Here is a 27,973-nt window from a genome sequence, read left to right on the forward strand (position 1 = left end):
GCAACTAATGTAGCCATGTCTCCTCCAAAAAAACCAATCGTGTGTAGCCTGATTGAGATGAAGCTACGTGTAGGTAGAAGGCTGATTGGTTGGACCTGAACATAAAAGAGAGCAATGAGCAGAGTTCAGCATGAAGAAAAGTAAACACAAAAAAGTTTTTTTTGTGTGATGTTGGATGTTTTTCTCCAAAAATGAGATTTTTAAATCTTAAAAAAATACACTCCACCTGCTCTTTTAAATATTAATGAAAGATTAATAGGTTGTTTATACGTAATAAATTAATCAGTATCTTAAAATTTGTTGTAGACGCTCCTTATGACGGAATTCTTGGCCCAGTTTAACCTGAACCATACTATATGAACAGTATGTAAGGGTTAAATAAGACAAGCCAGTGTTTTATTGTCAGTAATTGTGTAACACTACAAAAGCCTGTTTTTCCTCCGTCATTGTGGAATATTAATAATGATGAGAAAACAATAAACTCACTGTGCATTTTAGGATCAGTCAAAACAAAATGTGGAAAACTTGAAAACTTCAGAATCCTCTTTAGATAATTACTTTGCTTAGAATCATGATTGAGCTTTTACCTCCATCACTGACGATGTTACAAGGCAGCACAACATTTTCTCATTTTTCCCTTTTTTTTCCAAAACGTCTCGTTGACTGCTTGGCAGCAAATCAGACAGCTCTGCTCCATATTAAGCACTTCTGTGTCAGTATCTGTTTCTCATATTTATTTGCCTTTTGTAGATGTTCCAAAAAGTTAATGTTTCTGTTCAGTCCGATATTAATTTATGGTTTTTGACAGATGTGACTGCCCTTTCAGGTGGTGATTCTGAGGAATAAGGTGCTTTATTTGAGGTGCCCCTCAACACTTTGTCAGTTGCTGTGAGTTCACTGAGAGTTCAGTAGAAGTTATTACACAATAGTCTTTATAATCTAAGTTTTCATTAATCAGCAGATACTTTTTTTTCTCCGCAGGCCAAATCCCTGTGTCATTTAGAATTCATGGACAGAGAAACAAGGTTAGCCTTTTATTTAGTGACTCTGATGATTTGTGACAGGCAGAAAATTAGATCATTAAGACCAGCAATGAAAATAATCCTCACAGCATGTTATTATGTGTTACTGGCAACATCTTTGTATTCGATTTTATTCATGTTCAATAAGTTCCAGATATCTGCTCCAATATTTATGATTCTGTGGTCAAATGAAATGTTATAGCCTGGGTGCATTGTAGTGTTTTATCTTTTTAAACAGAGTAGCTCAGGCTGAAATTGGTGGAATAACATAAATATTCATGTATTGTGAGATTTTGATTTGGATGTATGACATCAAGAAGAAAGATCAGTCACAATATGTGGCTGTCCCCCCCAAAAATTGGTTAATGATAATATTTTGTTTTATAAACAGAGTGTTTAAGTTTTCTAATTAATCAGAATATCTTAAAACAGACATAATATTAAAACAAAATATACTTTATAAAAAACTACTAAGGTTTCAGTCTTAGTAGGCCTAGAGACCGACCCCTGATTGTGGGGGGGAAATGTATATTCTCCAACTATTCAGTGATTGGTTGCTGGTAATCTCTGTGTGACATCAATTGCAAAGAGAGGTGTTTCACAAAAAACGTTGTAATTAAATAGTTGATTCTGTTCATCTGGACGTAGCGTTTTTGGGAGAAATGTCTCATCACTCATCCAAATGACTTCTTCGGTCTCAACTGAATGTGGCAGAATAAATGTGGTTATTTAGACATTTGTCAAAGCTGGGAAGGCACCTAAAGGATGCTCCAGGCGATCCAGAAGAGAAGATGGACAACTGCTGCCTAAGCAAAAACCCTTAGTGTGATCCCTTGTGTGTCATGAGTATCGGAACAGCTAAGACACATTTTCTCAAACACTGCGTCTCTGTCTCTGACTCTGTGTTTGAGGACAAGGGAGCATCTTCAATTGGCGGTACCATTTATTCATTTTGTTTGCTTTGGTCTTGGTTGCCCACAATCAGAGCTACTGGCTGAGCAACGCTTTCTCCTGAATATACCAGAACTTGGTTTTGCTTGCCTTGTGATGGCCAAAGTGTCAAAAATAAAAGGTGTCAAAAATAAAGAAAATAAAAGGCTAATAATATATTTAAATACCTACCTAGGCTAGATTTACTTTCTTTGTGAAACTAGAGCATGCCTCATCTTGGAACAAATAAAAATAAATGGAAAAAATTGATGTCCAATAAGAAAGATTGCATAATAATAATAATTGCCAAATAATAGTCTATTTCATGGCAGATGAACAACAGTTATTTCAGCATCAAGTCATCGTCACTGTGAAATGACACAATTTCCCAGATAATACGCAGTACAGTACATCATGCAACATTGTAAAGTCTTCTAATAAAGTTAAGCAACAAAATAAATAAATGTGGTATAAAATATAGCAATATACAACGAGAAGAGGAAAGCACAAACACAAATATTAAACAAAAATGTTTGGCTCAGATGCTCAAAAAGCAACAAAACATTTTTGTTTAATATTTGGTTTAAACTTTGCTGGCAGACTTAAAAAAATGGCAAGAAAGTAGACTAATGAGTGGGTAGGGGATAAATAAAACACATCATAACAATATAAAACAACAACGATAATAAATGGTCCTAATAGATGATGATATTATTATTATTATTATTATTATTATAATATCGTGTAACCTTTACTATGGAAAATATTTTGGAACATATCCGCGCACATAATCAAACACATAATTTATCTGCTGCTGTCAACAACTTCAAGCAGAAGAAAGTATATTTTACTTTATGGTTTTGCCAAGTCAATAGAAATGATCACTACAGAGAAGCCTTTTGATTATATAAAATTGGGAAACATCTGTTTAGACTGCTGAAAATATTGAACAGATAGGCCTATATCATAGAAAAGAAGTTTACAGATTTTCTAATTATCTTATCAATGTAGGGCTCAGTAACAGCCCTAGACACTAGTTAGTCACCATCTGTCAGATGCTTGTCATTAGGGGAAAATGGGTGTTCCCTGACCGACCAGTAAACCCACCAAACAATCACCAGGTGATTGGTTTCTACAGGTTGCTTGCATAAAATTGGTATTAATTGGCGGTGTATATACTGCTTTGGTTACTACCAGGTTGTTATAGTTGCCTGAAGGTTGCATTGAAGACACGGCTGTTCTGCAAACACTTGTCAGCTGCTTGCCAAATAAGACTGAAAAGTGCAAACTAGAAATAGAAATCATTTGCCTTTACAGTAAAAGTTTCACCATTTGAAATATGCTCTTTGCAACAGGCAGTTTTTACTTTAAAGTTTTCTCTTTCCAGTAGCAGCTTTAAATTTTACTACAGTTCAGAGAATACTGTTTTTTGATGAGTCGACCTTTTTCATGTTAAATCAGGGTCAACTTCTAGGATTTACGTAATGTACAAAAAAATTTGTTGTAAATTAAAAAAAATGTTTAAAAAAGGTGTTTAGTGCAGCGCTGTCTTTGCAACTGATTTTACTCAACACCAGTCATCATCTTCCAGCAAACAGCTGAATTTGCATTCTTCCTAAGCAACCAGAGGCTGCCAGAGGGTAACCGACTGGTCTCTAGGCCTGTATAATTTATAGGGAGACTCTAGAATATGAACAACTAGCAGAAAGCAAACCCAGATAAGTATAGACAGGTACAGCTTCTTATTAGACATGGTAATCATTTTTTACTTTAATGGCCATTATAGCCAGTGTTTTAGAAGCTGGTACTCCTAACGTCTTTGCTAGTTAGATGACAAAACCAAAGACTAAAAAATTTGAAAATACGACGGATGTTGAGTCTTAAAGGCATTGTGTCATTCTGGCAAATGTCATTGCTTTTCATAGGTGTTCCAGAGGAATGACATGTAATACTCCAGGCTTTCCAAAACTGACATTCGGCATAGCAACCACAAGAACGTTTTAACATTAAAGCATGAATTACCTTGAAAAAATCCAAAAGGAAAACAAATTACCACAAAATTAGTTTAAATATATCTGACTTTAAAAAAAAAAAAAAAGAAAAGTTTTTGCTTTTTGGTAATTCAGTGCAACACCTGCTTCTAAGGCCTGATGGCTATCCCTCAAATGATCTGGATGACACTGTTTTTTTGTTTTGGTTTTTTTGCCTATCAAAATTTCAAAGTGTGCCAATGTTGACAACTGTTAAAACGCTTTGGGATACCGAGATATCCAGCCAATAAGATACCAGGCTTACAACACCAGGTCTTAAAATAGTGTCGACTTGGTAGAATTTGCTCAGATGTTGCAGCCAAACACCAAAATGACAGCTTAATAAAAGACATAAGCTGACACGGCTAAAACAGTTTCTGGCAGCTCCCACTTAATACACTGATATATATATGGTGGGTTTCTTTTAGTAAACAACCCAAAGCGTTCCACACATTTTGGCTTATTTATCATGTATTTTCAGCTGCTGAGCAAAATCGGTGAGGCTAAATTTAAATCAGAGTAGTAAACAAGGTCATGTTTGTTTATTATTTGAACAATACATTTAAAAATGAAACTACATTTTATTCATTTGTCTATGAATAAAATGTAAAAACTATTAATGCTATGAAATTTTAAAAATTTAAATCCATTCAGAATGGAGTTAAAACATAGAAGGCCTATAACACAAAGATAAAATGTTGTCAGTCCAATTGTGCCTCTAAAGTAAGACAAGTATTTGTTATACAAGGTGAAGGCAACTTTATCAGTTAATGTGTTAGAAGCCTCCTTACAAGTGTTCTTCAAATATATTCCTGATTTGTCTTAAGAAAAATCAGTAAAACCTAAACAAAGGGGTTGATTGAAGGGGAAAAACTGGAAGCTGTTAGAGAAGATGGATACGCCTGTATTTCAGCTTATACTGATTGGCAAATTTTTCAGGAAACTTTATTTGTATACTTGTTCAACTACTCTTCAACACAAATATCTAATCAACTAATCATGTGGCATCAACTCACTAAATTTAGACATGTAGACAGAGTGAGGTTCAAACTGAGCATTTGAATGGGAAAGAAAAGTGATTTAAAGGCCTTTTAATAAGGCATGGTTGTTGTCTGATGGGTTTGTGTAAGTATTTCTAAACGTATCTCTAAACTGCTGATCTACTGGCATTTTCCCAAACGATTAGCTCTGGTTGTACAGTATGTAGGGTTTACAAAGAATATTTAAAAAAAGAGAAAATATCCAGTAAGCTGCTGTTTTCTGAGTGAAAATGTCTTGTTGATGTTAGAATGGTAAAGCTGATATAGGAAGGTAACAGTATCTCAGTTAACCACTTGTTACAACCAAGGCATGCAGAAGAGAATCTCTGAACCTTGAAGCAGATAGACCATACCAGGTGCAACTCCTGTCAGCTGAGAACAGGGCATTGAGGATACAGTTCACACGGGCTCACCAAAATTGGACAGTAGAAGACTGTAAAAATGTTCCTTGGTCTGATGAGTCATTACCTACTACAATGTTGATGGTAGGGAAACAATATAAAAGCAAGGATCCATTTTGCCGTACATCAACACATCAGACTGTTGATGGTTGGGGATCTTTTCTTGGCACACTTTGGTCCCCTTAGTTCCAACTGATCATTGTTTAAGTGCTACACTTTGCTTGAGTATGGGTGCTGACTATATATTTCCCTTTAAAACGACAGTATACCCACCTTGTATGCGGCTGACAAATCTTCAGCAAATGTGTGATGCTGTCATGTCAACATGGATCAAAATCTGAAGAATATTTTCAGCACCTAATTGAAATTTATGTCACAGGAATTAAAGCAGGTCTGAAAGTAAAAAGGGGATCCCAACTGTTACTAGCAAGGTGTAAGTAATCAAGTGGCCAGTGAGTGCATATATCAGTTGATAATCTAATATCTAATCTGATATCTACCATGTTGACTGACTTTGGCATATTTGCTATTAAGAGCACATGGAAACACATGACTTAAGCAAAGACTTCTTAGATGGTCCATACCTCATTGCAAGTCACATTATTTGTCAAGTAACTCCATTAAACACAGTCACATTGTCCAATTCAGTGACGTGTACTGGTTGTACACGTCACTGAAGCTGAAGCTGGTTGTTAGATAGCGTTTTAAAACCAACAGTATCCAAATGAAGGAGTTATGTAATATTCAGTTATTAAGAAGGGAGAAATTATCTGTAGATACCAAAACAGTTTGTGTCCCTGATTACTAATGCTGTTAAGGCATTTTATCATGGGACTATATGGGAATTAGCTTTCCCTAAGAGCCAGACTCTAGTGGCCACCCGACTTACTGCGGTTTTTTATCTCTTTCATGTTGGCTTAACTTGTCAGCCCCAGAGGTGCCCATTTTCTAGAGCAAGTTATATTTCACAGTGTTAGAGAGAATAAATAACAAAAAAACCAACATTTTAAAGCTTTCTGATATTTAAATCCTATAATTTTATAATGGTTGTAATATATAGGGTTGTGTTTAAATACTTTCAACACTAACATTCAGAGTTGAGTGGGGGGTTCATTTTCAACCCAGATGCTTTTTGCAGGATAAACCCTTCCCATTAAACTATTGTGTAACAAAATGTTTTGTTTGTAGGAAATGTAAACAACAGGTAGATCATTGGCTTTAATTTTGTCTTTTTATCACCACAGACAGGGTCAGAGGAGGTCTTTGAATAAATGGATTGGAAGTTCAGAGACACAGATGCTTGTTCAAGTTAAATGGAGTTGTTTGTAAAATCCACTCCACCCCTGCAGTCGTATTGGCATCCATTGCTCTGACAGCTTGTATTTTTCATCAAGACTAAATTGTATATGTTTGCCCTTTAATACATTAGCTGGACGAAGATAAAACGGTGGACTGGGGTCAAGCATTTGAGGGCACAAATGCATGGAAAATTCCATTTAGCAAAGACAAAGTGCTGGGAGGGGTCTAACAGAAGAGGAGGGTGGCAAGGATGCCCACACCTTGGGTTAAGCGACTGTCCACCCACTCTGCTTTTTAATTCTGTCTAAAAACATTTCGTTGTGTCTCAGTTTGATAGAACACGTTTTGAAATTGCTGTCTTTAAAATATATTATGAGTGTTGCTGTGAAAGGATTTGTCACCATGATAATCTGTCAAAACAGGCTCGTCTGTGTGCTGTTTGTTTTGAGTTCATTAGTGAGATCGACAGGGTTTCCTGTCAGGGCTTATTCTCAGGACTTCACCGTTTTGATTCATTGCAATTTAATTTTCATGTGACACTGATTCTGTTGTTGTTACCAGGAGATCCCGTTGACTCTTATGTGTTCCTGTTTTTGCCCAATAAATGATTGATTATATGACAAGCTTATGCCGACGGGGGGAAAAAAGAACAAAAGGGAAAATCTAATATGACAGACACGGCCTTGTCTGCCAGGTTAGAATGAACAGAATTAGCAATATGTGAAACATATGTGTTAAATGCACCTTAGAACACACATGCATCAACACTACATATGAGCGGGCAGAGGGAGGTTTGGAGTCTTCACACACCCCTGTTCTCTGTTGCCTGTTGGGGCCCTCCAAGGTATGGAACCGATCTCCCACCACCACTCCCCCTGCCAGTGGCAGACGCCCTCAGACATCGGTGCATTGGTGGGGTTTTTTGTGTCCGGGGATGGGCGTCCAGGTACGCACCAGCTCATTCCTGGTGGCTGCTTGTCGGGGCCTGGAGCCTGGAGCTCACTCGGGCCCCTTCGGGGGTGGGGTGCCCTCAGCCTCTCAGCCTGGGGCTCGGTCACTCTGGCACAGCTGGCTGCCGGCAGAACTCATGGGCTCGTCACTGCAACCCCCCCTGGCTTCTGCTCCGCAGCTGCTGAGTGACCCCTCATCTGGGGCTCTCCTCAGCTCTTTCCGGGATAGTGGTGCGGCTGCCCCTCTGTTGGTCTTCCTTGGTCTCTTGTGCTCTGACGGCCTCTGGTTGTCTGGGGCCTGGATCTCCTCCATACCATGCCCTGGAGGACGGGGATATGGCTCCCCACACCCTCTAGCAGATCATTACATGAAGGAATCTTTTAAATACAAGCGCACTCACGCTCACAGGTGTACACACGAGTGCTCACACAAACAAACTACACCCTTTTTGGCTCCAACCTCAAAGCATACTGTGTGCTGTAAGTCTTACGTGCTGCATAATAATCAATATTTAATATTTACTGCTATATACACATAGAGTATCGCGATGGTGTTGTGTTTATTATATTTCTGTTTTTGTTTGCATGTTTTCTCTTTTTTTTTCTCTCTCAACAGGTGATCCAGGTGATATATATATAAAAATATGTTTTTTGCCCCCCCCCCTTCTTTGCCCATCATCACTATTCCTCTTCCCCACTGTCTTTGTTTCCCTCCCTCTCCCCGGTCATGTCTGTCCCGTCTGTAACAACTGAAAATAAAATAAAATAAATAAATAATAACAACAAAGGTCAATCAAATGGACCAATACGGCAAGGCAGGGATGGTCCACTTGGTAAAGTAATTCCGTTGGGCTTCTCTCTTTGCCTTCAGACAATAATACTGATGGCAGAAGAACCAAACGGGACAGGCGGGCGGGGGGGAACAGCAATATGTGAAAACAAAACAATTAAATTCAACATGGTTTATTTATATAGTGCCAGTTCACAACAACAGTCACCTAAAGACACTTTGTGATGTAAAGACTACAATATTCAAAAGAAACCCCAACAACCACGCCATGAGCAATAGGAAGGAAAAACTCCCCTTTGACAGGAAGAAACAATACAGTGCAATCCCAAATCATGATTTTATGAATGAGAAATATCTACCAACATATTTGATGGAGTTCATGCAAGTGAGAAAAGATAAACGGGAAGAACACAAAGAAAACAACATGGGATCATCTGACCGAAAAGTTCAATTTGGCTCAACATCAGCCATTCAAAGCAAGAACAACTCGGTGTTCAGCATCTCAGATACCATTGAAATCAAGGAAGACCAGAATCACAGATTGTCAGACTTATTATTGACCACAGCACAGATGTTTTTAATATCACATTTTCAGACTCTGAAGCTCCTATTAAGTTAGAAATTAATCTTTCTAGCTCCAAATGAAAATTAAATGGTAGAAATAAGGAGTTCATGTTACACATTTGACAGAAATTAAACTCATTTGTTTTGCCACTGCTGTGTCCTGCCCGATAATAATGAACGGTGAAACACAAACTCTGTGAAATAAGAAAGGAACAGTTAAAATATATCAGTTCAGTGGTGATGGTAAGGAACACCCAGCCCTAGAAGAAAGGAGAAAGTGACAAAGCTGCAAATGTGTTTTCTTGGAAATGAAATGGGGATGTTGAAATTACATGAAATGCTTCACCGGATTACGGGAACTGTAGTTTGGACAAAATTACCTCTCTCCCTCTCTGTGTGTGTGTGTGTCTCTCTGTGTGTCTATAGATATAGATATTGTGAGTACAAGAAAACAATGATTAGAATATAATGTGCTTAAGTTTGATTAGATGAGAGGGTCCAGCTGGAGATCAGGTTGGTTTAGCTATAGGCCTGAGTGTGTGTGTAATTGTGCAGAGAGTGAGAGGAATTTATTGACACTGGGGGTCTGCCTGTCATAAAAGGAAATAGGAAGTCACAGTTAGGAGATGCTAGGACTGTATGGAACAGATAGGAAAGAGAGGAGAAGTCTGTTACCCTTGTCCCTGAATGTAATAAAGGCTCATAACTGTCACAACTTAGAAGTAGGTTTGCAGGAGACCCTCCACATGCTTAGCTGTAAGAGTAAGACAAACAAGAAGCCAACAGCTTAGTGGAAATTCCCCAAGGGATACCTGAGTGGAGGTCTCAGTGCTTGTGACCTGATAACCATGTTTTGTTTGGTGTAGCTTGGGTGAGGGGAGATGGACTTTTATGACCGGCAGGAAGTCACATATACACACCCAGTGCTGTAACTGTTACGACACACACATACTCACTCACGTCGCACACTCACAGGTACGCCCACACGCAGGCACTCACGTGCTCGCACATACATACACAAACACAGTGTTTTGGGTTTACAACACTCCATGTGGGTTTTACAATGGGGCGTCGTTTCTATAAAACTGGTTGTAACAGACGAAGGAGTTGAGATCTACAGAGGAATTGCCGGGCCCTGTATATCTCCCCTTCTAGAAGGTGCATGAGTGACTGAAGATGAATAAAGGTTTTGTGAAATATCTACTGAGTTCCGGTGTCGTCTCTTGAGGCCTGAGGAATAAAAAGAACTGGGGTGAAACTGAAAACGCAACAATATATAGGATAATCTCTTACACACTCTTAGACACAAGGCTTTTATTTATCAAAAATTGTGAGGAAAAAGTTGTGGCGTCACTTTTGACTGAAAAAGTCAATAACTGTAAAAAAGGGCCACTTAGAAATGAGTTCACCTGAATAATATGGGTGCTGTGTTTGTAACTTATGCAGTTTATGAATATTCTTAGCTGTTTAAATGCTTGGATAGCTGTTATCGGCAATGTTATAAAAAGGAATCGTTTATCTATGTCAGTCTGCCTGATTGACAAGTGTAAAGATTACAATACAACATATTTAATGTGGCTGGAGAAGGTCTCCAGAAGTGTTGATAACCTTATCTGGCTTGTGCGGTCACACCGTATGTGCTGCACAATGTCAGGCTTCGAAGGTCAAAGGCAGCTTTGTTGAAGTCAGATTGACAGATCAATAATAAATCATAGCTTCTGTAATATTGCAGATGTTGACTGTTTCCTGTTGTTTTTCACCTTCAGGTGACAGAACTGTATATATGTTTAAGCCGTTGTGATGTGTTTAATCATAAAAATGTTTCCCACTATCAATCTGCTTCGGATCGGATTTTTCAGACTTGCCCTGGAAATAAATTTTTTTAAGTTAAAGGCTTTAATTTTATTGGAAGTTTTCACTTCCATCGTGCCATGTATTGCAGAACTAGAACAAGATTCAGACATCCTGAAGTGCATGCTTTCACAGACATTTGAACAGTGGTTGTAGCCTGGTTACCAGTACTATATCCTGGTACTGATCTCTGTGTGGGTGAACTGTTAATAGCTTTTAAAGGCAGGTGCAGTTTCTGTGATATCATTCCTTTTTAAACCAGCCAAGTGTAAAGCTCTGGTGAAACTGTGATGCCAGGACCCCTTTTTGCTTAAAAATGGCTAAAAACAATTATTAATAGAGGAGTTGTTGTGGTTAAAGAAGGCAAAAGGAACATTTTCCTGTATAAATAGGGCCATAACTGATGCCACTAAGTTTCTAAAGAAGTTTGGTCACTTGAGGGTTAAATGATGAATAAATATCAGGCTTTGCCACAGCTTTCAAAAGGGGATCAGGAAAGGTGGCAGCTTTACACGTTTACGTCTTTCAGTGTTCGTTTTGGTGTCTGGATCAGTTTGCAAGTCAATGTGCGTGAAAGGTTTCAAAAGGTTGGTTATAGGGACTGATTCCCTGCGAGTGTTTCTTACAGATAAAACCCATGGGCCTTCTTGCTGCAGCAAATAGTCCATCCGTGCTTGAAATCTTGTTGGAGCCAAGTCTTCCAGAGCTGCCAGCTCCCAGACAGTGGAGAATGATTACCAGAATGGGCATTAATATGCAGCATCCACCAATCAGGACAGTGCAGCTGGTATACAAATCAGCATTCCTGAGTGGTTGACTACACTACTGTTATATTTGATAGTACTGCGTTGTGTGATACTTGTGAAGTGACACATCCGCTTCTTTTATGTTTCTGTGTAGTAAAAGCTTATTCGTGCTTTTTAACAGCATGTAAACCAGCTGAGGTTATTTATTTATGCATTTTTCTTTTTAAAATGTGGCTTTAAAACGAGGAAGATGACTGCTCTGTTTGACTTGATTTCATTGTTGCACCATAATTGCAACATTCTGCTACACACAGCATGCGTTGTTAGAGGACTCTGTGTGTGCATGTGTGCACGTCTGTGTTTCTGTATATCTCAAAGGAAATGTTCTTCTTGTTTTCTGTAGCCACACAACACCTTTAATTGCTTTCAAGGCAGCACATTTTGTTGTGTTCTTAGGAGTTCAGAAGAGTTCACAAGTACTTGGCAACACAATCTATGTTGACTTTACATAACTTTTTATAAGTTGTCAGCATGGAAAACAATCTCAAACTGACCCTGGTGTCAGACCTTTGAGTCAGAGTAAGGTACGAATGACTAGAGTTTCGTGCAGAATTTATATTGTATGGTCTTTCACTTCCTATTCTCTTTGGCATTGTAGAGCAAGATGCTGAAGTATGGAGTATTGCTGTCATGGAGCCTATGTCCAGAAGCTATCCACTAAATATTAATGTTCAGTGTGTGTGTGTATGTGTATGTGTGTATGTATATATATATATATATATATATATATATATATATATATATACACACACACACACACACACACACACACACACACACACACACACACACACACACACGCGTACACATAGAGAGAGAGAGAGACTGTGCTGGGGAGTAACGCAATACATGTACCGGCGTTACGTATTTAAAATACAAAATATGAGCAGCTGTATTCCATTACAGTTGAAGAAGTTGATATTCACAATACCGTTACTTTGTTGAAATAAAGGGATTATACTGCGGCCTTTTTCTGTTTCATATGTTAGGCTATGCCCTCTCTATTTTTGGTACTGTATTTTTCGAACCATAAGGGGCACCCAACGTATTAGCCAGAGGTCCCTTTACTATGGTTCGGAGCCGTGGACCTGTTTTATATACGCAAGGAATAGTTTTCTATACAGGATCGCTGCAAAAAGTGCAGCGTTACCTAATGTCAACCTACTGTTACTCATTTTATATTAAGATTTAAAAATCTAGTTGGTAGTGGTATGGCAAGTAGCCTTCAGTAATAGTAATAAACCACACAGCAATCGTATATTCAAGTAGATGTAAAAAGCATGACAATATATTAAGTAATCCAAAGTATTCAGAATACGTTACTCTCATTGAGTAACGTAATGGAGTACGTTACAAAATACATTTTGGGGCATGTATTCTGTATTCTGTAATCTGTAGTGGAATACATTTTAGAAGTAACCTTCCCAACACTGTGTATGTGTGTGTGTGTGTGTGTGTGTGTGTGTGTGTGTGTGTGTGTATATATATATGTATGTATATATATGTATGTATATACATATACAGTGGGGCAAAAAAGTATTTAGTCAGCCACTGATTGTGCAAGTTCCCCCACCTAAAATGATGACAGAGGTCAGTAATTTGCACCAGAGGTACACTTCAACTGTGAGAGACAGAATGTGAAAAAAAAATCCATGAATCCACATGGTAGGATTTGTAAAGAATTTATTCGTAAATCAGGGTGGAAAATAAGTATTTGGTCAATAACAAAAATACAACTCAATACTTTGTAACATAACCTTTGTTGGCAATAACAGAGGTCAAACGTTTACTATAGGTCTTTACCAGGTTTGCACACACAGTAGCTGGTATTTCGGCCCATTCCTCCATGCAGATCTTCTCGAGAGCAGTGATGTTTTGGGGCTGTCGCCGAGCAACACGGACTTTCAACTCCCGCCACAGATTTTCTATGGGGTTGAGGTCTGGAGACTGGCTAGGCCACTCCAGGACTTTCAAATGCTTCTTACGGAGCCACTCCTTTGTTGCCCGGGCGGTGTGTTTTGGATCATTGTCATGTTGGAAGACCCAGCCTCGTTTCATCTTCAAAGTTCTCACTGATGGAAGGAGGTTTTGGCTCAAAATCTCACGATACATGGCCCCATTCATTCTGTCCTTAACACGGATCAGTCGTCCTGTCCCCTTGGCAGAAAAACAGCCCCATAGCATGATGTTTCCACCCCCATGCTTCACAGTAGGTATGGTGTTCTTGGGATGCAACTCAGTATTCTTCTTCCTCCAAACACGACGAGTTGAGTTTATACCAAAAAGTTCTACTTTGGTTTCATCTGACCACATGACATTCTCCCAATCCTCTGCTGTATCATCCATGTGCTCTCTGGCAAACTTCAGACGGGCCTGGACATGCACTGGCTTCAGCAGCGGAACACGTCTGGCACTGCGGGATTTGATTCCTGTCGTTGTAGTGTGTTACTGATGGTGACCTTTGTTACTTTGGTCCCAGCTCTCTGCAGGTCATTCACCAGGTCCCCCCGTGTGGTTCTGGGATCTTTGCTCACCGTTCTCATGATCATTTTGACCCCACGGGATGAGATCTTGCGTGGAGCCCCAGATCGAGGGAGATTATCAGTGGTCTTGTATGTCTTCCATTTTCTGATGATTGCTCCCACAGTTGATTTTTTCACACCAAGCTGCTTGCCTATTGTAGATTCACTCTTCCCAGTCTGGTGCATGTCTACAATACTTTTCCTGGTGTCCTTCGAAAGCTCTTTGGTCTTGGCCATGGCGGAGTTTGGAGTCTGACTGTTTGAGGCTGTGGACAGGTGTCTTTTATACAGATGATGAGTTCAAACATGTGCCATTCATACAGGTAACGAGTGGGGGACAGAAAAGCTTCTTACAGAAGACGTTACAGGTCTGTGAGAGCCAGAGATTTTCCTTGTTTGAGGTGACCAAATACTTATTTTCCACCCTGATTTACGAATAAATTCTTTACAAATCCTACCATGTGAATTCATGGATTTTTTTTTCACATTCTGTCTCTCACAGTTGAAGTGTACCTCTGGTGCAAATTACTGACCTCTGTCATCATTTTAAGTGGAGGAACTTGCACAATCGGTGGCTGACTAAATACTTTTTTGCCCCACTGTATGTGTGTGTTCCCAGCACGCCCCTGCGGGCGGTTTATCCTTCAAGCTCGGGTCCTCTACCAGAGACCTGGGAGCTTGAGGGTCCTGCGCAGTATCTTAGCTGTTCCCAGGACTGCGCTCTTCTGGACAGAGATCTCCGATGTTATTCCCGGGATCTGCTGGAGCCACTCGCCTAGCTTGGGAGTCACCGCACCTAGTGCTCCGATTACCACGGGGACCACCTTCACCCTCCACATCCTCTCGAGCTCTTCTCTGAGCCCTTGGTATTTCTCCAGCTTCTCGTGTTCCTTCTTCCTGATATTGCTGTCATTCGGAACCGCTACATCGATCACTACGGCCGTCTTCTTCTGTTTGTCTACCACCACTATGTCCGGTTGGTTAGCCACCACCATTTTGTCCGTCTGTATCTGGAAGTCCCACAGGATCTTAGCTCGATCATTCTCCACCACCCTTGGGGGCATCTCCCATTTTGACCTCGGGACTTCTAGGTTATACTCGGCACAGATGTTCCTGTACACTATGCCGGCCACTTGGTTATGGCGTTCCATGTATGCCTTGCCTGCTAGCATCTTGCACCCTGCTGTTATGTGCTGGATTGTCTCTGGGGCATCTTTACACAGCCTGCACCTGGGGTCTTGCCTGGTGTGATAGACCCCAGCCTCTATGGATCTTGTGTGGATATATATATATATATATGTATATATATACATATATATATATATATATATATATGTATGTATACACATATACACATGGGCAGCACGGTGCCACGGTGGTTAGCACTGTTGCCGCACAGCAAAAAGGTCCTGAGTTCAATTCCACCATCAGGCCGGGGTCTTTCTGTGTGGAGTTTGCATGTTCTCCCCGTGTTCGTGTGGGTTCCCTCCGGGTACTCCAGCTTCCTCCCACCGTCCAAAGACATGCAGCTTGTGGGGATAGGTTAATTGGATAATCCAAATTGTCTCTAGGTTTGAATGTGAGTGCGAATGGTTGTCTGTCCCTGTGTGTTGGTCCTGCGACCTGTCCAGGGTGTACCCCGCCTCTCGCCCTATGACAGCTGGGATAGGCTCCAGCGCCCCCCGCGACCCTGAAAAGGATAAGCGGAAGCGAATGGATGAATATATATATATATATATATATATACACACACACACACACACACACTGTATGCTGTAGTTAAAGTTGATGTTTTAGGAAAGGACAGGATAAGGACCAGATCTGGACTCTTTGATGTCAGTGTATCATGGATTCATTGTGGGGAAAGATTTTAAGGTATAAAAAGTTAATCATTTATATTAATAGTCTCTACTCAACTTTTGGTTTTCTATACATATCAGCAGTTAAAACACGTTTGCTGATCTTCTCTGTCTAAAATACATGATAGGCATATGTCTCTGTTTATCGCTAAGACTCTAATTGGAAGGCTGCCATTTTCCACCACTTCTATGCTAGGATGGCACTCTGGTCCATATCAGCCCTAGTCCTGCTTGGCTATCATTGCAAGTCCAGCTTCTAATTTCTTCGCTCTAACCACCTGAAACTCTCTGCAATGCATCCAGAAAATGAATTCTTTGGTTGCTCTCAGTCAATTTAAATTCATGATTACAAACCATTTAGGTTCCATCGTTATCTCTTGAATGAATTTGCCTTTTAACTCTAGATTTAGTCTCCTGCAGTAGTGTATTATTGTTTTTTTTTATCTTATATTATCTGTATCCTTTGATTTAATTTTAAACACTAAAAATAATTGTGAATTAGTTTTTTATGGCCTTTTTTTTTCTTCTCTTTTTTTGAGAATAGTTGCTCAGATTACTGTAGAGTCATGTGAAAAAACCTACATTTCTGACTAAAAACAGACCTGCGATACAAACGTATTTAGGAGCACCATGTGAATAAAAAGCCTGACAACATTAAGCCCGCGCAGCCACTAGTTTCAAACAAAAACACTGATAGCAGTGATGATAACGCTGGCACATTTTAATGTGGAGGCAGAGTTGTTTTACACAAGAGCAAAGAGGCAGAGCCGAGAGGCTTAGCTCAGAGTGAAAAAATGTGCTTCTAGCTTTCAAAACAGCTGCGCTGTTCCTGTAATCACCATTGAAACCTTTACTAGAAAAAAGTCTTTCAACAAACTCCAACATGAAGAAAAGCAAACTTTGTAGTTGCTCCATCCACTGCTGTTTGTTTTGTACACAGAAACATCTGCAGTAAGCCTCCAGAAGTTGTATTAAAAGATGAAGATGAACTGTTAACTTAGTCTGACACCAGACTGGTTAAATCATACAGCTTGCTGAAGGCTAAATTAAACTAAATTGCATTAATATTTATTAATAAAAGCGGTTTTCACAAGCCAATAAAAATGTACATGGGCCAGTAAGGCACTGGCCTGAGGTTAGGTTGGACACTGAATTATTATTAATAATAATTAATTGTTCAATCGATAGATTAATAAAATGATCAATAGCTGCACCCCTAGTAGCCAGATGCTGCTAATCAAAGGCACTTGATTAATTGGTCACGTTAAGCGTTAGCACCTTTTTATAAACAGGGTTCATACGGGTGCTTGAAATCCTTGAAAATACTTGAATTTTAATGTTGTCTTTTCAAGGTTTGAAAAGTGCTTGAATCTCAGATGTGGTGCTTGAAAGTGTAACTGTATTTCATTCACCACAAATAACTATCTGATTGAATAGTTTTCTTATCAGATAGAGAAATAAAATGAGTCGCAAAATGTAGAGGCAAATTTTCTCCGCCTGGGCTGCCTTGCCCCTCTGTCTGTTTCAACGTGTAACCCCGCCCCTCCCTCGGACAGTCGGGGATGGGTGCGCTAACATACTTATAGGTTGCTGTTTTAATGAGTGTTTGATGGAAAACAACAATGGCGGAGTTTGCGCTCTCCAGTCACATGATAGGTGAGTCCTAGTAAATAATTTTCCAGTACGTGTACGTTACACATGCTATTTTAAAAAAATTATGATTATTATTTTGCTAGCTATCAAACTCGCTGGAGAAATGATTGAAATGCACTGCGTGTGATGCAGTATGGCAGCGCTATTATGGAATATGCTGTGAACTTAGCTAACATTACTTAGCAGTGAAATGAGTTAATTTACTCAAGTGAAAGCTTTAAACATTAGCCTGATACATAACTTGCTAACTTAAGGCTTTCTGGTTAACCCTCTGGGGTCGACCGACCCAGAGTCTCCATTTCAACTTGGGTCAAACGTGCGGACTTCAAACTATATACCAGTGTTTAAATTGTGTTGATACGCCACGTAAAACCGGTGTTTTTTGTTTTTAATAAAACAGTGGCGTTTCCTCCGGGAAGAAACGGTAAAAACGGCGTTTTCTAAGGAGAGCGCTAGCAAACACGCTTTGCTTGTGAGTGAAAAACAACAGTTATTGGTGAAAAAAGAAAAAACACTCCTTCCCTATTGGTGGAAAAATGTACCACGTCGACCAATCAAAAAAATGATATGGCAACATGTGGCATTTGGTTGTTTGGGAAGAGGGGGAAGTTTTAGGAGTGAGCGAAAGAGAGAGAGAGAGAGAGAGAGACAGTTTTGATACAGTGTGTTGTCTTGTGTAGTTAGTGTGTAGTGTAGTCGTTGTTTTGTTTTGTGTGTCAGTTCTACTAGTGATCGTCACAGTTGCTGCAAAAAAGCCACCAAAGGCAGATTGCAGTGTAAACACTGAGTGACACACCTGCTGTCAGACCTGCAGGTTTATCCCTGTGCTGTTCTCATCTGTGTTATAGTGGACACAAACTATTTTTTGGAGTTGCATAAATATTTTTTGTGCTTTCTTATTTGATGCAGAACACCTGATTATTCCGTAAATAGTTTGAAATGGTTATATAAAAAACGTCTGAGCCTTGGCTGCATTTTTAGGTAAATAGTACCATGTAACTTTGTTGTTTGCAAAACTTGTGCATATTTTTAAAAATGTACAATTTCTATTTGCATTTCAAGTTATGAAAATGATTCGTTAAACGTGCTCGTGGTTTCTACTTTCTACTTGTAAAATTTTGTCTGAATTTAGATAAATTGTGCTGATACAGTTTGTCAAAATGAGAAAATAACAGATTGGCAAGATAAACAGTTTTTAAAGGTGAAATATAGAGGCCAAATCAAAAGTAGTCAAAAACGGCCAATTATACCCTGGATCCCAGCTTCTTTGAGTATTTGAAATAATGGTAATATGAGTGATCCATATGGTCACAAAGAATAGCCACTTGTTTCTGTGCTACCAAAGTTCCCCGGCTTTCATTCAAAATGTGTTTATCGTCAGCACCTGCACATTAAACTACTTAAACATTATAAATGTCTTCAAGCTCACACTGAAGCCTGTGGGGCACCATCAGCCACTGAGAAAGTACACACATTTATATGTGTATTTGTATATGAATATTTCATGCTTTAAGGCTGCCTGTTTATTTAAGGGAGATGAACAAAATACATTGGACTTGTACATAATATCACAGATGATAAATTAAATAGATTTGAAGTAGATGCTTGTGCATTCTTAAAGCATTAAAGCATGTGCTGGAAAAGCTTGAATTTGACCCTGAAAAAGGCGCATGAACCCTGTCTAAAGCTGGAGTTGTGGGAAGTTGTTGATCTGGAGTATTCAGGTGTGTGTTAACACACTGCAGTAGAAAGTAGAGTAGACATCTCAGCAAGTTCACCCCAAGGTCAGATACTGCTGAGATACTCAGAGAAACTGCAAAAAAAATCTAAGAGGTACATCTTAAACTCTACAGGCCTCAGTTGGAAGTGTTGGAAAGGTTACCTCTTCCCTCTAAAAAATAACATGGCAGCACAGTTTTGGTTTGCAAAGTTGCATCTGAATAAACCACAAGACTTGTGAAACAAGGTTTTCTGGATAGGTGAAATCAAAGTGGAGTTGTTTGGCCATAATGCACAGCATCACATTTAGTAAAAATCAAACAGCATAATGGCACAATCACCTCGTACAAACTTTCAAGCACAAGGTTGTCAAGCTTGATCCAAACTGGGTCATGCAACAGGACAGTGATCCCAAAGTCACCAGCAAAGCTACAACAAAATAGCTGTGGGAAAAAACACAAGTGCCAGCAAACTCCACTGAGCTGAAGCAACATTGTAAAGAAGAGTGGGCCAAAATTCCTGATAGAGTTACTAAAGGTGAATAGACAAGCCACTGAATCATGGGGTGTTCTTAATTTTACAGGACTGCATCTAATTTGATTGTATAAAATATGCTTTCATTTTTGATGAAGAGGCTAATTCACTAAATTAATTTCAATTATTTTTTACCACATGCAAGACAACACCAGGATCTAAGTAATATGGATGTATTGCCTGGGATTCTCCTGCATAGAGATAACTTTTGCTAAATTAAGAGTAAGGAAATTTGGAGCCTCTTAGATGTGTTTAATGTTTATATCAGTGTCATTTTTCATCTCTCTGTTCATGTTAGGTATTCATGCTTCTGGATTCCTACAAATGTGCTATGCCTTTAATAGCAGCTGTGACTCATAAATTAAACCACTGTAGAGCATAATATATTTTGCTGAACTTTTGAGTCGCCTAAATTTACAGCCATGTATCCAGCTTCATTGCTGCCAAACAAGAAGCAACAAAATCTAATGTTGCCTTTTAAACAACCACTTCCCATAAATTTAATTTATGCGTAGTAGAGCACATTACCGCTGTCTTCAGGCAGTAGATTGCTTGTGCAGATGCTTATAAAAGACCATCTAAATAGTTGATAATTTTCAAATATGTCACAGCATGATATTAAAACAATTTCTGGAACTGTATTTGAGTTTGACACCACTGTTGTACATGATCTGTAAAAAGTAAGTCAGTATAGCTTGGGAGGCACACTAACTTGGTTCCCTGTGATAACTTTGTATGTCATCATTTTATATAAATTGTGAGCCCGGTCAGTCTCTATTAGAGCACCGAATGAATTGAATACATGTGAGGTACACACTACCAACTACTCCATTGGTAATCGGATCTATAGGAGCATTAGGAGACAGAAAGGTGCTAAAGCTGTGGGGCTGGATGTTAGGTTTGTGTGAGTTTGCCAGCATGGCTGAATATTGAACAGTGGATGAAAGCAAGTGCTGAAGAATTAGCAGCATTAGAGTCTGAACATTACCCTAATGAGCTGGAATTGCATCTGTACTTTAGGGGAAATGTGACTCATAACTAGGACCGGGTAATAAGCCGGAGCTCTTTTTATATGCTTGGGTAGAATATTGTAGTAACCATTTTAGCTTTTATATAAACTGCATCAAAATGGCATTGGTTCAGAGCAATTTACTGGATGATGATGATGATGCAGAGGCAGCCCACCATCTCAGTCTAATCATGTACTCCTCACCTCAGTGAAGAAGAGAAATCTTTGGTATGGGAATAAAACGCATATTCAACACATAATGGTACCTAAATAAATCAATTATCTGCAGAGTCAAGCAGGTTCTGTAGTCGTGAAACATTTTAACAAGCGAATGGGTGTGTATTGTTAGCACAGTTATTTGATCTTACTGGTGAAACTCACAAACAGGACTTCAGTCTTCATCCTTCATCATTTTCTATCTATAATTTTTTATTTTGTTTATTCTCATTTACAATTCTTGGTTTCCAGGCTTTTCCTAATGAATCTTGGGGGGTTTCCTGATAAATGGCTGTACATATAGCTTCTCATAGAAACAGTGAGGATAAATTCTGCACACTGCACCTCTAAGAATGTAAAAATGGGTGACAAATTGAAGGAAATTACTGAACATTTGTCCACTAATTGAGAGGATCTGATGGTTCTGTTTTGTTTTGGGCATGATTTAGCACACCTTTTTTCCTGAGATCAGCAATAGTCCAGATCCAGACCCAGATGCTGTTTTTTTTTTTTTTTTTTTTTTATGCGCCCAGACCTATTACTAGACTTTGACTGACCTTTTTAACCTTCCTTGAATTTACCATGGGGCTTTAATCTGTATAGTGTTTTCTTTTGTCTGTGATGGGATGCTACTCAGCAAATCAAATCATTTATTCAGAGCGCGTATGAAAACAAAAAACTCTGCCAGGAGATGAGATGCAGAACTCATCTCTAGGGTTAGATGTAAGGTCATCTGTCCAGTCATCCCTTTCCTCACTTTATGAGGAAAAAGGGGGAGTTAATGCCTAGATGGTTAGAGAAATACAAGATAAAGGGAAACTTACACTACACCTTTTACCCCTCACACGTAAAAGCCTAATGGGGTTTTGTCAAAAACCCGCCAGGTTGGCAGGCAACATGAACACCCAAGTTTGGGAATGGGATAAATCGAGAACTAAGCGACCTCAAGGTCATAGGTCAAGTTTTCAGAAAATCTTGTGAATTGAATAACTTGAGAACGAAGTGACGTAGGATTTTCAAATTGATACCATAGGTGAATCTACTGGGAGGCCAAGGGGTGCCACTGGCTACAGTCACCATTTTTTTTCTAAAGTCAGCTTTTTCAAAAGCTTTTTTTTAAAGTTCAGAATGCAAACTTATTTTACTTGAAATGAGAAAAGAACATTTTACTTTTAGAGTACCCTCTAGGTCATTGTGACAATTTATTTGTCTTACACACCCAACCAAACAGCAAATAAAAAAATTAAACAAAAAGTAAGTTAAAAATCAAAATGTCTAGTCCAGCAAACATAGAATAAAATCTCTGACGTAATGTTAAGTCTTTTGTGCGATTTGGTGCATCTCAAATAAATAAATGAATAATCCAAAAAGTAGTTATATTAATACTGAAATATTTCCTCCAAACAAAACGTATAAATTCTCAATGTGCCAATCAGTCCGTGCATGATTCATTGCTCCTCCCATCAAAAAGTCACCTGCGCGAATATATCGCCTATCGTCATTTAGTGGACTGACGACTGTCAGCTAGAAAATTTTACATATCGGCCAACCTTAGTGTACAGAGGAGTTTATGGTTGACTCAATGACTTCAAGATGCCAATATGCTGTGGCTGCAAAACGAGCCCAAATCATCACCCCCTCTATCACTGTGCTTGACATTAGAAATGGGGTGCTTGTGCTGATATGCTGTGTGGTTTTCACCAAACGTATCACTATGCATTATGGCCAGACATTTCTGTTTTGTGCAGTGTGCCCAAAGGACATTGTTCCACAAATCTTGTGATTTATTCAGATGTAACTTGTAACTTGCCAAACATGTTGATGATCAGTTAATCAAGCACATTTTAATATCAGCACCTGGCTGTTATTTATCCTCTTAATTCCCGGAAGTAGTAAGAGTGTACTGGAAAAAACTGATTTTCACATGACTTTTATATGGTGCGGAGAACCAATTATTTGATCCTCTGCTGAATTCTAAGTTTGTTTTCTTACAAAGGGATGAACAGTTTCTAATTTTATGAAACTAATTTTATGAGACAGAATATCAAAAAAAGAAAATCCTGAAAAAACAAATTGCATAAAAGTTACAAATTGATTTGTATGTCACTGAAATAATCATTTGATTCCCTACAAGCTAGCCGGAATTGTGCATAGCAGAGATTGTAATCTGTCTCCCACATGGGCATGCAGATTTCAGTCAGTCAGTCTGTTACAGATACTCCTGATCTCAGTGATTTGAGGAGTATCTGAAGAAATTGATTCAGTCCACAGAATCAATTTCTTCTATTCCTCACCTTCGCCATAGGCAAGAGAATAGAACTGTCAAAGCTCACTTCAGAGACAACATTGTACACTTGCACAAGGCTTGAATGGGCTACAAGACCATCAGTAAGAAGCTTGGTGAGAAGATGACAAGTAGTGAAATTACTTGGAAATGGAAGAAATATAAAATGGTCTTCAGTCACCCTAAATTGTGAGCTCCATGCAAGATTTTGCCACATAGAGTGAGGATGATCATGGGGAAAAGTGGTGGGTCAGCCCAAAACTACATGGGAAGCACTTGCTAATGATCCAAAGGTAGTTGGGACCACAGTCACCAAGAACACCATTGGTAGCACATGCCATAATGGATTGAAATCTTGCTCTGCCCACAAGGTCCCCTTTATTTCACTCAGTGACATGAAAATCACTTTGTAACTTTTATGTAATGTCTTTTTTTTCTGGATTTTTGGTTGATGTTATGTCTTTCTCCATTAAAATGAAATTACCATAAAGAGTGTCCATTTCTTTGTAAGTGAGCAAACTTACAAATTTAGCAGTGGATCAAATATTTCCCTAACTGTAGGATAACTTCTAATTTCAAATGAACCTGATAAAAACAAACATACAAACTAAGAAATACACAAAGAAACAGCATTTGTCAGAAACTTTTGAGACTACTTTAGAGTATGTCATAAAGCAAATAATGGTAGAGGTAAGAAATAATTTGTCTTTAGAGTTTCAGAGCTTTCTAACTCAGAAGTGTTAAGAAAAATGCTTTATGATTATCACTGGGGTGTTGGATTAAGTGCTCATCCCCATGTGCCTAAACAAAAGATGATGTGTCTGTTAACAAGAGCAAGTATCACTTTCCATTAACACTTAGGTGGCTCATGAAAGCTACACTAATACACTTGACATTGATAACAATTTTTCAGGCTGAGCCCATGAGTTCTGTCTCCTGCAGCGTGTAAGGCTGCTGCTTGAAAGGCATCGTCTCTTAGCAGGATGTTACTTGGTGGGGGGGCTGTGTTTGTCCATGCAGCCTGTGGCTCCTCTCACACCCACTCTGTTAATCCAAAGTTAGCAGACAAAGTATTTGTTAGTTTAAATTAGATTCTTTTATCAAAGAAATGGTCTCAAGTCATTATTGATACAGTTTTGTATTTGTACATATTTACCATCTTTCTGATTTTTGAGTTTTTTGCATATTTTTCAAACTTGAATGTTTCAAGTTGTTTCAAAAACGCATTCTGTGTGTGTGTGTGTGTGTGTGTGTGAGTGTGTGCGCGTGCGCGCGCGCATAAAATTGGAAAATGAAAAATTGATCCTTAGAAATACAAAATAACTCATGTGAGGATACACTTAACATATGATCATACGCTAATTACTAAGATGTCCAGAAATGTGCAGGCTGGAACTTTCTTTTTTTCACAGTTAGAGAAATGTTGAAGTCTTTTTTTTTCTTCTTTTTTTTTTTACTAATCCATTATTTACTGATCCATTATTCATTTAACAGGTAGGACTTTATTAAATGAATAATGGATCAGTCTCCACAGCGTAATGATGGTATTTAAAAGAAGCTAAAGAAAGCAGAGAAATTCTTTCTGTGAGAGCCCTTTAGAAAGTTTGAACTGTGTGAAAAAGAACTCGACATGATTAAGTTGGTGAATTTAAGGTTGTCCTTAGTTATAAAAAAGCCATTGTCCTAGGACATTACGACGATGTCATGTCTATTAGATCCAAGGTGAGTCTGTCAAAGGACCTTTGCAATCCTTTATCCCTCGGTCTTTCATCAGCTGTTGTTTCCTTCCTTTGTGTCCTCTTACTGTCTTTGACTTTAAAGCCAAGCTGGTGCATAATCCCTGGAGGCTTCTTATAAAAGAGTGATGTATGCCTTTCAGTACAAAGGCCATTTTAGCATTTTCAAGAGAACAAGATTCTGATATAGATGGGTTTTGTTAGAATTTTGTCAGTACCAGTACCAGTCAGTACCAGTATTGATACCTTTACTCCTACTCTGTTATTTTATTTTATCTCCTGAGGGGGAAGATGAGGTGGAGTTGCTTTATCTGTGCTGTTTTTTGGTTGTTTACCGTGTGATCGCATTATGCTGAAATTACCAGGCCAAAATCCTTAAAACTTGGGAAAGTGGAGCTGGGCAAAAAAAAGGAACCCATTTAAATTATAGTGTACTTTAAACTTGTAAAATGGGTCATTGTCCTCCCCAGTGGATACACTGTCGGTGAGCCCTTTTAGGCTTTTTCAGTTTAAAGGGTTACAATTTCAAGACCTAGTGCAACAGTGCTTAGTATGCCCTTTATTATTGTAATTTGTCTGGGCCCTTCAGTTGTGTGTCAACTAGGGGTGGGTTTAAAAAATCGATTTCCTGATTCATAACGATTTTAGCTTGAATAATGCAATCAATATTGATTCATTAAATCCTAAATTTATTTTCAAATATAAATTGATTTTGCCAGAAACGCCAGAATCTCAGATTAAAGGTCACAAAACTATTTCAAAGAGTTAAAACACTTTGAGTTAGAACACTTAAAACACGATTAATAAGCAGGTAGACGGATTTCACTGCACGTACACGGACACGTTGTCTGGTGCTGGAAGCCGACATCTCACAGATTCTGAACCTGCAGGATTTGTCACTCTCTGTCCAAAATATACTGAACCAACAGCAAAAGAAGATCAAAACTACGCTTCATGTTTGAAAAACATTGTCACGAATTCCCGCTTGCTTTGGCTGTTTTGCTTCCACCAAGATAAAATCACACTTCCTGCACAGCCCTCTCTTTCTGTCTTATTATGCACCAGTCTACCATTGTGTACAGTGCTGTCGGTCACTATTTTGTTTTTTGTTTTTGTTTTTAAACAACCTCCGCTGAGAAAACCTAATTTAAACTTTTTAAATTGAAAAAAGCTTAGCTGTGTCTCTAATAAAACTTCAGTAACTTTGTTCTGTTTCACTTTTAGCAGCATCAGATAATGTTCATATGCTGATTCATGATTTTCTTCAGTTTTTTTTAATCTACTGCAGAATATTTTTAAGGCGGTTATCTGCTATGAAAAGCCAGGCCAGGAAAATCTCCATGTTTTTCTGTGTTTTATCCTCAGTTACTTTGACACAAAGGCAGCTGCTGTGATGCTTACACCTCTGATGAAGTCTCACAAGTGTCAGCTTTGGCTTTATAAAAATATGGATATGTACCGATAAATGATCTGAATTATAATATTTCAGATTGTCTCATTCAGAATCAAATCCAATCGGGACCTTGCGAATCGGAATCGAATCGATTATAGAAATCAAAATCGATACCCAGCCGTAGAGTCAACACAATGTCAGTTTTCCTCAGAGGAGATGTCCGAGCTTGCATTGCTATGGCAAAAAGCAGTAGAAAGTCCGACTGAAGAAACTTAATAGTGTCTATGAAGGAAGCCAGAAATGGTGCATCTTTCCAAAGTGTTTCCATTGCAGTGACAACATTTACAACACACAATTAATTCTTTCCAAAATAAAATAAAAGTGATTCTTGTTCTAAAATAATGTCAGATCATGAATATTGTTTCCTCTGAGTTAATTACTGTAGCTCAAGTAACTAAAGAGTTTGGAGTTTATAGGAACAAAAAAAAAAAAGAAAAGACTGGGGTGTGTGTGCAAACACTAGTATATATGGTCAGAGGCAAGCAAACCGTGGAAAATGTCATACAGATATTTAATTAATGGTGATATAAAGAATTAGCTTTAGCTGGTGCTGCAGCTTTTTGAAATGAATGTGTTTTGATTTGCTGGAAGCGTAACTTTGTAAAGATAATTACTGTAGAGTTGTTTAATTTAAACGTATTCAGTGGATTGGAATTAGTGTGTTGATATGTGAACTGGAGTTTCTTGGGAATGACGTATTGTAGTTTATTGTACTTTTACAGCTGACCTACAATTACATGCAGTTGTTCACATAAGTTTGGCTGTGGCATTTCAGGTGTTTCAGGCGAGCACTTTAGCATTTCAGTCTGTCCAGAGTGAGTGTTTATGTAAGTAAACATAAGTCAAAACAGCAAATAGTTCCCTAATTTAAGACTGGTCATTAATAAAAATCTGTATATACTGAGAAGTCTTAAGAAATATGAAAGTGTCAGTTAATCATCCCAAAGAAAATTTTAACTGAATATCACCAAAAATGGAATTAATTTAAGCAAACATTATTGTGAGTAATATACAAATCTTGGCCTTTGAAAAGCTAAAATATTAGATGACAGGATTACTTCTGTATATCTACAAAAACGCTTTAAGGGATCCATTTATGGAAAATGTATTTGAGTCCTGCATGTACAGCCTGTTACTAATATGTCTATGATTTCCTTATACCACTGCATTATTAAAAGTTTCTAGGCACTTAAATACAAGCCTCTATGCTGAATTAAATATAAAAGGCATTAAACAAAAGGTTTTCAGATGAGATTGCATTTCACTGCACAAAGTGGCAACCCATGGGTAAAATGTAGGCAAAGC

At 38.5% G+C, this 27,973-nt stretch overlaps 1 protein-coding gene across 16 annotated transcripts in view; it reads left to right on the top strand.

Moving 5' to 3' along the window:
- The window catches only part of gpat2 (glycerol-3-phosphate acyltransferase 2, mitochondrial), a 180,560-nt gene that overhangs the window by 58,728 nt on the left and 93,859 nt on the right, over positions 1 to 27,973 (top strand). The window contains exon 1 of one of the 16 annotated variants that reach the window (XM_026187657.2): positions 17,582 to 17,720. The exons of the other annotated variants lie outside the window; for them this stretch is intronic. The gene's annotated coding sequence lies outside the window, so the exon portion shown is untranslated. Of the gene's footprint in view, positions 1 to 17,581; positions 17,721 to 27,973 lie in introns of those variants that run through there. 16 annotated transcript variants of the gene reach the window in all.

Source organism: Astatotilapia calliptera, chromosome 12 (genome assembly GCF_964374335.1).
Source record: "Astatotilapia calliptera chromosome 12, fAstCal68.1, whole genome shotgun sequence".
NCBI lineage: Eukaryota > Metazoa > Chordata > Actinopteri > Cichliformes > Cichlidae > Astatotilapia > Astatotilapia calliptera.